Raw genomic sequence first — 11,618 nt, 5'->3', positions numbered from 1 at the left:
TTTTATTCCTTTGGGCCCTCCTATCCACTGATGCTCAAAGCTTTGGATCCTTTTTACCCTTGCCTTTTGGTTTAAAGGGTTATTGGCTTTTTGCTCTTGCCTTTTGGTTTAAAGAGCTCTTGGCTTTTTCTGCTTGCTTTTTCTTTTTCTTTCTTTTTTTTTCTTTTTTTTATTTTTTTATTTTTTTCGCAAGCCTTGTTTTTCACTGCTTTTTTTTGCTTCAAGAATCAATTTTATGATTTTTTAGATTATCAATAACATTTCTCCTTTTTCATTATTCTTTCAAGAGCCAACAATTTTAACATTCATGAACAACAAATTCAAAAATATGCACTGTTCAAGCATTCATTCAGAAAACAAAAAGTATTACCACCACATCAAAATAATTAAACTAATCTCAAGGATGAATTCGAAATTCATGTACTTCTTGTTCTTTTGCTTTTAGAGCATTTTTCATTTAATAAAGGTGATGGATTCATAGGACATTCATAGCTTTAAGGCATAGACACTAGACACTAATGATCATGTAATGAAGACATAAACATAAACATAAAGCATAGAGAATGAAAACAGAAAAATAAATAGACAAGGAGATTAAGAAACGGGTCCACCTTAGTGGGGGTGGCGTCTTCTTCCTCTTGAAGAACCAATGGTGCTCTTGAACTCCTCTATGTCTCTTCCTTGCCTTTGTTGCTCCTCCCTCATAGCTTTTTGATCTTCTCTAATCTCATGGAGAATGATGGAGTGCTCTTGGTGCTCCACCCTTAGCTATCCCATGTTGGAACTTAATTATCCTAGGGAGGTGTTGATTTGCTCCCAATAGTTTTGTGGAGGAAAGTACATCCCTTGAGGCATCTCAAGAATTTCATGATGAGGAATTCCCTCAGGCTCTTGTTGAGGTCCATGTGTGGGCTCTCTTGTTTGCTCCATCCTTTTCTTAGTGATGGGCTTTTGAGATGAATCTCTCCATATCCCATGATTTGGAGGTGGAAGCAATTGCCTTCTCTTTCCTCTTTCTAGAGGTTTCTGGCCTTAGGTGCCATTAGTGGTTATGGAAAAACAAAAAAGCAATGCTTTTTCCACACCAAACTTAAAAGGTTTGTTCGTCCTCGAGCAAAAGAAGAAAGAAGAGAGGAGAAGAAGAAGAAAATGGATGAGATGGAGAGGTGTGAGTGTGTCGGCCAAGGAGGGAAAGAAATGTGTATTAGGGGTTGGGTTTGGGAGGGAAAGAGTGGTGAAGAGGTGATGGGAAAGAGAGATGGAGGTGATTAGTGAAGGATATTATTGGAAAGTGTGAAGAAGAGAGAGGGTGTGTCGAGGTAGGTGGGGATATCCTATGGGGTCTACAGATCTTGAGGGGTCAAGGACTTAGCATCCCTGCTCCATTTAGGCATGCAAAATGCCCTTAGAGTGCAATTCTGGCGTTAAACGCCAGATTGCTGCTTGTTTCTGGCGTTTAACGCCAGCTTTTCTCCCTTTCTTGGCGTTAAACGCCAACTTGATGCTCTGTTCTGGCATTAAACGCCAGTCTGGTGCCTGTTTCTGGCGTTAAACGCCAGCTTGATGCTTCTTTTTGGCGTTAAACGCCAGTCTGATGCTTCTTACTGGCGTTTAAATGCCAGTAAGCTTATCCTCCAGGGTGTGCTGTTTTCAATGCTGTTTTTCATTCTGTTTTTGATTTTTCAGTTGTTTTTGCGACTTCACATGTTCATCAACCTAAAGAAAACATAAAATAGCAATAGAAAATAAATAGATACAATTAAATAACATTGGGTTGCCTCCCAACAAGCGCTTCTTTAATGTCAATAGCTTGACAGTGAGCTCTCATGGAGCCTCACAGATAATCAGAGCAGGGTTGGGGCCTCTCAACACCAAACTTAGAGTTTGGTTGTGGCCTCCCAACACCAAACTTAGAGTTTGAATGTGGGAGTTTTGTTTGACTCTGTATTGAGAGAAGCTTTTCATGCTTCCTCTCCATGGTTACAGAAGGAGAACCTTGAGTCTTGAATACAAGGTAGTCCTCATTCAACTGAAGGACTAACTCTCCTCTGTCCACATCAATCACAGCTTTTGCTGTGGCTAGGAAGGGTCTTCCAAGGATGATAGATTCATCATTTTCCTTTCCAGTGTCTAGGATTGTGAAGTCAGCAGGGATGTTAAAGCCTTCAATCTTTACTAAGACATCCTCTACAACTCCATAAGCCTGTTTCCTTGAATTGTCTGCCATCTCTAGTGAGATTCTTGCAGCTTGTACCTCAAAGATCCCTAGTTTCTCCATTACAGACAGTGGCATGAGGTTTATACTTGACCCCAGGTCACACAGAGTCTTTTCAAAGGTCATGGTGTCTATGGTACAAGGTATTGAGAACTTTCCAGGATCCTGTTTCTTCTGAGGTAATTTCAGTTGAACCAGATCATTCAGTTCATTGATGAGCAATGGAGGTTCATCCTCCCAAGTCTCATTACCAAATAACTTGGCATTTAGCTTCATGATTGCTCCTAGATATTGAGCAACTTGCTCTTCAATAATATCTTCATCCTCTTCAGAGGAAGAATACTCATCAGAGCTCATGAATGGCAGAAGGAAGTTCAATGGAATCTCTATGGTCTCTGCATGAGCCTCAGATTCCTTTGGTTCCTCAAAAGGAAACTCCTTTCTGTCCAGAGGACGTCCCATGAGGCTTTTCTCATTGGGACTCACGTCCTCCTCACTCTCTCCAAGTTCGGCCATATTGGTCATGGTTATGGCCTTGCACTCTCTCTTGGGATTTTCTTTTGTATTGCTTGGGAGAGTACTGGGAGGAGTTTCAGTAATCTTCTTACTCAGCTAACCCACCTGTGCTTTCAAATTTCTAATGGAGGACCTTGTTTCATTCATGAAACTTAGTGTGGTCTTGGATAGATTAGAGACTATGGTTGCCAGGCCAGAATGACTCTGTTTAGAATTCTCTGTCTGTTGCTGAGAAGATGATGAAAAAGGCTTGCTATTGCTAAACCTATTTCTTCCACCATTATTGTTGAAGCCTTGTTGAGGCTTCTGTTGGTCCTTCCATGAGAAATTTGGATGATTCTTCCATGAAGGATTATAGGTGTTTTCATAGGGTTCTCCCATGTAATTCACCACTGCTATTGCAGGGTTCTCAGGATCATAAGCTTCTTCTTAAGAAGATGCTTCTTTAGTACTGTTGGATGCAGCTTGCAATCCATTCAGACTCTGAAAAATCATATTGACTTGCTGAGTCAATATTTTTTTCTGAGCCAATATGGCATTCAGAGTATCAATTTCAAGAACTTCCTTCTTCTGAGGCGTCCCATTGTTCACAGGATTCCTCTCAGAGGTGTACATGAACTAGTTATTTGCAACCATTTCAATGAGTTCCTGAGCTTCTACAGGGGTTTTCAGATGAAGAGATCCTCCTGCAGAATAGTCCAATGACATTTTTGACAACTCAGACAGACATCATAGAATATACATATGATGCTCCATTCTGGAAGCATGTCAGAAGGACACCTTTTGATTAGTTGCTTATATCTTTTCCAAGCTTCATAGAGGGACTCACCTTCCTTTTGTCTGAAGGTTTGGATTTCCACTCTAAGCTTGTTCATCTTTTGAGGTGGAAAGAATTTGGCCAGGAAAGCACTGACCAGCTTATCCCAAGAGTTCAAGCTTTCCTTAGGTTGTGAATCCAACCATGTTCTAGCTCTGTCTCTTACAGCAAAAGGGAAAAGCATAAGCTTGTAGACCTCGGGATCAACTCCATTGGTCTTGACAGTGTCACAGATTTGCAAGAATTTAGCTAAAAATTGATGAGGATCTTCCATTGGAAGTCCATGAAACTTGCAATTCTGCTGCATCAGAGAAACTATTTGAGGCTTCAACTCAAAGTTGTTTGCTTCAATTGCAGGAAGTGAGATGCTTCTTCCATAGAAGTTGGAAGAGGGTGCAATAAAGTCACCAAGCATCTTCCTTGCATCTCCACCATTGTTATTAGGTTCGGCCATGTCTCCTTCTTTTTCAAAAATTTCTGTCAGGTCCTTTCCAGAGGGTTGTGCCTTAGCTTCCCTTAGCTTCCTCTTCAGAGTCCTTTCAGGTTCAGGATCAGCTTCAACAAGAATGTTCTTATCCTTATTCCTGCTCATATGAAAAAAAAGAGAACAGAAAAGAAGAGGAATCATCTATGTCACAGTATAGAGATTCCTTTATGTGAGTAGAAGAAGAAAAGAATAGAAGAAGGAGAAGAGAAAAATTCGAACACAGAGAAGAAGAGGGGGTTCGAATTTTGAGTGGGAGAGGAGTGTTAGTAGATAAATAAATAAATAGAAGGAGATAAGAGAGGGGGAGAGAATTCGAATTTAATTTAAAATAAAAGAAAAATATTTTTGTTTTTATTTTAAAATGTAGTTAGAATTCGAAAATTAAAAAGAGAAACAAAATAAACTTTGAAAAAGATAAGAAATAGTAAACTTTTAAAATCAAACAAAAAGATAAGATTAATTGAAAAAGATTTGAAAATCAATTTTGAAAAGATAAGAAGTTAGAAAAGATTTTGAAATTAAGTTTTGAAAAAAATATGATTGAAATTTATTTTGAAAAAGATTTGAAAAAGAAATTTAAAAAGATTTGATTTTGAAAATTGAAGTTGGTTACTTGACTAACAAGAAATTAAAAGATATGATTCTAAAATTTAAAGATTGAACATTTCTTAATAGGCAAGTAACCAACTTTAAAATTTTTGAATCAATCACATTAATTGTTAGTAAAGATTTTGAAATTATGATATGAAATTAAAAAAAAAAGATTTTGAAAATCATTCTCAAAATTTTCGAAAATCATAAAAGAAAAATGAAAAAGATTTGATTTTTGAAAAAGTTTTGAAAATATAGGATTTTTAAATTGAACATTTGACTTGACTCATAAGAAACAACTAAATTTTAAAATTTTTTGAATAAGTCAACTCAAATATTCGAAATTTATGAGAAGAATAAGGGAAATATATTTTTTTTACTTTTGAATTTTTAATGAAGAAAGAGAAAAACAACAAAAAAGACTCAAAACATGAAAATTATGAATCAAACCACACAATGCATGCAAGAACACTTTGAATGTCAAGATGAACACCAAGAACACTTTGAATGTCAAGATGAATATCAAGAACTTATTTTTGAAAGTTTTTAAGAAAAGAAAAACATGCAAGACACCAAACTTAAAAATTTTTAATGTTTAGACACTAACAAATTGAAAATGCATATGAAAAACAAGAAAAGACACAAAATATAAAAATGCAAAGATCAAACAAAGAAGATCATCAAGAACAACTTGAAGATCATGAAGAACATAATGCATGAATTTTCGAAAATTTTAATAAAAATTAAAAAGATGCAATTGACACCAAACTTAAAAATTGACACTAGACTCAAACAAGAAACACAAAATATTTTTGGTTTTTATGATTTTAAAAAATTTTTTGTATTTTTCGAAAATTATTTTGGGAAAAATGAAAAGGAAGAAAATTTTTTTTGTATTTTTTCGAAAATAAGAAATAAAAAGCTTAAAAATAAAATAAAATTACCTAATCTGAGCAACAAGATGAACCGTCAGTTGTCCAAACTCGAACAATCCCTGGCAACGGCGCCAAAAACTTGGTGCACGAAATTGTGATCTCAATGGCGCCAACAACTTGGTACGCACAATCATAATTTCAATTTCTTTTTCACAACTTCACACAACTAACCAGCAAGTGCACTGAGTCGTCTCAGTAATAAACCTTACGTGAGTAAGGGTCGATCCCATGGAGATTGTCGGCTTGAAGCAAGCTATGGTCATCTTGTAAATCTCAGTCAGGAAGATTCAAATGGTTATGGGATTTTAATAATTAAAATATAATTAGAACATAAAATAAGATAGAGATACTTATGTAATTCATTGGTGAGAATTTCAGATAAGCGTATGGAGGTGCTTTGTTCCTTCTAAATCTCTGCTTTCCTACTGCTTCCATTCAATCATTCATACTCCTTTCCATGGCAAGCTATATGTTGGAGGATCACCGTTGTCAATGGCTACCGTCCGTCCTCTTAGTGAAAATGGTCCAAATGCGCTGTCACCGCACGACTAATCATCTGTCGATTCTCACTCATGTTGGAATAGGATTCATTGATCCTTTTGCGTTTGTCACTATGCCCAACACTCGCGAGTTTGAAGCTCGTCACAGTCATCCCATCCCAGATCCTACTCGGAATACCACAGACAAGGTTTAGACTTTCCGGATCTCAAGAATGCTGCCAATAATTCTAGCTTATACCACGAAGACTCCGATCTTTCGGAATGGAGGCTAAGAGATACACACTCAAGCTCGTTTTCATGTAGAACGGAAGTGGTTGTCAGGCACGCGTTCATAGGTGAGAATGGTGATGAGTGTCATATAATCATCACATTCATCATGTTCCTGGGTGCGAATGAATATCTTAGAATAAGAATAAGCTTGAATTGAATAGAAAAACAATAGTACTTTGCATTAATTCATGAGGAACAACAAAGCTCCACACCTTAATCTATGGGGTGTAAAAACTCCACCGTTAAAAATACATAAGTGATAATAGTCTAGGCCTGTCCGTGAGGCCAGCCTCCAATGTCTAAGGACTAAAACGTTCCAAAGATGAAAATACAATAGTAAAAAGTTCTATTTATACTAAATTAGTTACTAGGGTTTACAGAGATAAGTAAATGATGCAGAAATCCACTTTCGGGGCCCACTTGGTGTGTGCTTGGACTGAGCATTGAGCTTTACACGTATAGTGACTTCTCTTGGAGTTAAATGCCAGGTTGCAGCCTATTTGTGGCGTTTAACTCTGGTTTGTAACCTGTTTCTGGCATTTAACTTCAGAATAGGGCAGGAAGTTGGCATTTGAACGTCAGTTTGCATCGTCAAAATTCGGGCAAAGTATGGACTATTATATATTACTGGAAAGCTCTGGATGTCTACTTTCCAATGCAATTGTTGGTTTCTGTAGCTCCAGAAAATCCATTTCGAGTGCAGGGAGGTCAGAATCCAACAGCATCTGCAGTCCTTTTTCAGCCTCTGAATCAGATTTTTGCTCAGGTCCCTCAATTTCAGCCAGAAAATATCTGAAATCACAAAAAAACACACAAACTCATAGTAAAGTCCAGAAATGTGATTTTTATTTAAAAACTAATAAAAATATACTAAAAAGTAGCTAGATCCTACTAAAAACTACCTAAAAATAATGCCAAAAAGCGTATAAATTATCCGCTCATCATAGGTACTTAATTATTTTTGCAAAAATATAAGTGGATGTTACTTCTGTCAAATATCAAGAAGTTTCTTTTTCATACTAAATAGATGTTACTCTAATAAAAGTCGTGTAAATGAAAAACAAAAAAAAAAACTTATCCTACATAAGTAACTATAAATCTGTCATCATACTAAGATGCAATGAAAGGAATCATAATATTCATTCAACCTATCTATACAATTTGCAACACTATAAATACAGGAATTTAACATTGACCAAAATTAATACAAGAAAAATCATCCATTTAGTATAAAAAGAAACATCTATTTGTTTAACAAAAGAAACATGTGACGTTATTCAATTAAATTTTTGCATAAACATTTAAGTTACCTACAAGAAGAAAGATCCTAAGTAGAACCAAAATAAAATACATCCAATTCTTAAAGTATTGTAAAAATTCACAACTATAACTCAAGAAAAAATTCAAAATTTATCAAAAGTGTTTCTGTTGCGTTAAGAAATTAACTAAATTAATTAGTGATGACAAACATTATTTTTGGACAAAATAAATAATTAGTGTCGATTAATTATAATTACTTATTACTAATTGTTTATTGTTGCAGGCCAAAATTTAATAGCCAAAATGGAATGAAAAGCAAACTGCAAAGTTATCGGGCTGAAAGAAAAATCAGAAGCCCAAGGAATCAAAGCTGAAGAAATCAAAACGGGCCAAGTATATCACTACCCGATCCAAGCCCGATTTGATTTCAGCAAGCAAATCCCTCTCTTTTGCCTTACCAAAAGCAATGTTTACTTCTAAACCTTGGTCAGAAACTCAGAAAAGTAAGAAAGAGAAAGAGAGAGCTTCTTCACTAAGCCAATTGACAAAGAAGCAAGAAAGAGAAAGATTAAGCTTGAAAGACAGATGTCAAATCACCAAGTTCAAACCAAATCAGGCTTAGGTTAAAGGTAACCCATTTTCTCTTGCATGCATCAGATCTTCTTCTCTTCTTCCCAACTCTCTGCAAGTTCGAAAATGGCATACAAAGGAAAGTTGCTCTCTGCCTTAATCTACTGTATATCTACGGTCACAAGTGATTTTTGGGGACCAAGTAGCTTCTCAATGGCTCAGATTAAGTTGACCATTGGAAGATTTTTGTGGTTGCTGTTTTATGGCTTTCGGTCAACCTTGGAAGGTCAGAAGGAAAGTTTCTACTCTAAAGTTTAATGAGAAAAAAGTGAATATGTGGGTTGGTGAAGCTCAAGGCTCAAGGAGCTGACCTTGGAAGAAGAACCCAGCAACATACAAGGAGATAAAAGAAGACTTTCTGCTCATTCAGGAGCAAGGAGAGAAAACCAGAGTTTGAGAGTTGTGTTCTGAAAAGAGGTTCCTCTACTTGGATAATGCTTTCTTTCAAAGAAGCATTCGGCTAATACTGAAGAACTCATGCTGAGGTTTGCAAATCTGGTTTCACACATAGCAAAGAGGCTGTTGATGAAGTCAATCTCCTTCATGTTTTACTGATTGTTATGTACTTTTCTAAGTTTATCTTTCTGTAATTTCTTGAGAGAAAAGGCATTGTGAGAAAGCTTAAGAAAAAGCCATGAGTAAAAAAAGGCTGAGAGAAACACTTGAGAGAAAAGCCTAGAGTTATTTTCAGATTTCTTTAGATAAGCTTGTGTCTTGTATCTTGTACCTGTGAGGTATCCCCTTCTTAGTTGGGTTAGCACTAAGAGTGAATAGTTAGGTATTAGCATAGCCAATGTCAAGTTATGTTAGAACTTGAGTGTGAAAGGATTGTATCAATCCTGTGGAATTGGTGTATGTAATATTGTTAACTATAGTGAAAATTCCTCCATTGTTGTGGAGGAGACTGGATGTAGGTTGTATAGCACAAGGCAACCGAACCAGGATACATGCTAGTGTTAGCTTTTCTCTTTTCTGCTCTGATCTGTTTTCTGATATTCATGAGACAAAAATAAATTGTCTCATAAATTTCCGCTGTTGAGTTCAAACAGAATCAGAATTGAAAGTTTGTTTTAAAAGGGTCATAACAGCAACTTAAAAGAAAGGTATAGATTCAACCCCCTTTCTCTAAGCCTACCACAACCTTCAGCTTCAATCGGTGACATCATCACATGTGTTGAAAGACATTGGTTTGATAAGTGATCAAAGTTTTTATTCTTCATTGATCATTGCAGTATCCGCCCAATTTGATACACTTTTCTTGCAAGGAATGCTTGGGATATTTGTGTAGAAATCCACCTAAAAAAATTTACACCAAAAGACATTAACATACAATAAAAAAAATATTCAACTAAGAGCAAACAAAAACATCCACAATCCTATACTAAGTACACCAAGAAAATATGCATAAATGTATGCAATTGCAACAATTTCTCCATTAATTCAAAAGAAAGTCAATTAAACCAGTTCAAATGAATTCAGCAGCATATTCCATCAATTCAATTAGCAAATTCAGAATAGTTCCAAACACTTTCAGCAGTAATTTTTCAAAAAAAAAAACCCTTCAGTAAACTCAGAATATTTCTATTTTTTCAACAAAAGCGTCAGTAATTTTCAACACAATCACAAAATTTACCCGATAGTTTCAGCAACATATTCACGAAATTGAGCAGTAAAATAGTGAATCTCCACCCAATCAAATAATTTTCACACAATCTCAATAACCAATTTTTCATTAATTCAGCATAAAAGAGCAAATCATGGATACAGTTAATTCCAGCAGCAGTTATACCAAATCAACAAACGCTTTCGGCTCAAACAAATTCAAAAGCAATTTCCAGCAATACAATTCAATCCAAACACTTTTCAAAACATAATAACCTAAGCTAATCATATCATACAACCTAAATCCACTAAAAAAAAATAAAAAACTAAGCTGATCTAATCATGAAATTGATTGAAAATTAAACTTGAATTCTAATAAAAACTAAACCAAATTAAACTGAAATAAAGGAACTAAAAAATTTGAGTTTGATCAAAAGCTGTACAGAATAACAGAGTAAGAAATTACGAAAAAAGAGGAAGTTACAGCGGTGGTGGAGACAGCCAGAGTGCATCTTCAAGCTCGTTGGAAGGAGGAGGAACAGGGGCTATCCTCTGTTGCGTCGAAGCTTGGCTGAGCTCAGGGAGTTTCGGCTGTTCTACTGGTTTAGTGTTGGAGAGTGAGACAGGGTGGCACAGAGCGAGGGGCCAGAGCAAGTGTTCGGTGGCCCTGGAGTTACTGGTGGTGACGAAGCAGGAGCAGGTGCGAAGGTCTGGTTCGCAGAGAGATGAGAAGAGGGTTGGTGTGGCTGAGGAGGACAGAGAGAGCTTCGTGTTGGGTGGTTTGGTGATGATGACAATAAAGAGGAGTGTGAATGGTGTGGCTGCTTAAAAATAAAAAAAAAATTATATTAAAAAATTTAAAAATAACATATCCAAGAAGAATAGTCGTAATATATAAATTGAGGCAATAATGTAAATTTTTCTAAAACTAATTTAATCATATACCAATATTAGAAATAAATTACTTAAATAATATTTAATCTATTATAGTCTTTAGAACGTATAGATTAGAGTCATTCTCGTAACGACAACCAACTGAAACAACATTGTAAGTTCGATCATTTAGAATTCGTGCAAATTCAGTTCATCTCCTTGTTAAATAAGCTTCCTCATCTGCTATCCATGCAATGCGGCAATATAGAATTGTCACACCAAGAAACTAAAATGACTCTTATTCTTCTCAATGTCATTGCATTGATGCAAAAGAAGGCCTGTAATTTTTGAAAAAAAAATTATAATATATTATAAAATTATTTTAATTACAAAAAATTTAAAAATAAGAAAATTTGAATATATTATCAATCATTGAAATTGCATCACCGAGTTTGACACGAATTTACCAAAATTGAACTTAAATAATTGAGGGAATTCAATCTCATTATATGCTCCACTTCGAAGATTTTCGGGCAGACGTAGAAAACACGGAGGGGATGGAACTTGAACTTGGCCTACAAAGCTCCGTGGAAACAATTCCTCAATAAAAAATCGAGCTCCTCTCAAAAAAACTAACTTTACCCACATTCTATTAGGTTTGTCATAATATATGAGTAGATCCAACCATCCTTCGGTAAAATAGAATTTACTACCATTTCATTGGACGTTTACATCCATGTAGTTAGAACCTGAATCAGTGAATACAACTCGATGTGGTATTTCATGGATGTGGTGCATTGTAAACGATTGCGGTAAAAAACAATTGCACTGGAATATTAGACGAAAAGAATAAGTTGGAGTAAGATCAATCATTATTAAATTCTTAAAAGAATAATATAATAGTATGTGTATATAAAAAATA

The sequence above is a fragment of the Arachis ipaensis genome, chromosome B03, assembly GCF_000816755.2.
Source record: "Arachis ipaensis cultivar K30076 chromosome B03, Araip1.1, whole genome shotgun sequence".
In the NCBI taxonomy this organism is placed as follows: Eukaryota; Viridiplantae; Streptophyta; class Magnoliopsida; order Fabales; family Fabaceae; genus Arachis; species Arachis ipaensis.
The sequence above is the reverse complement of the archived record's forward strand: the minus strand, read 5'-3'. Positions refer to the sequence as shown.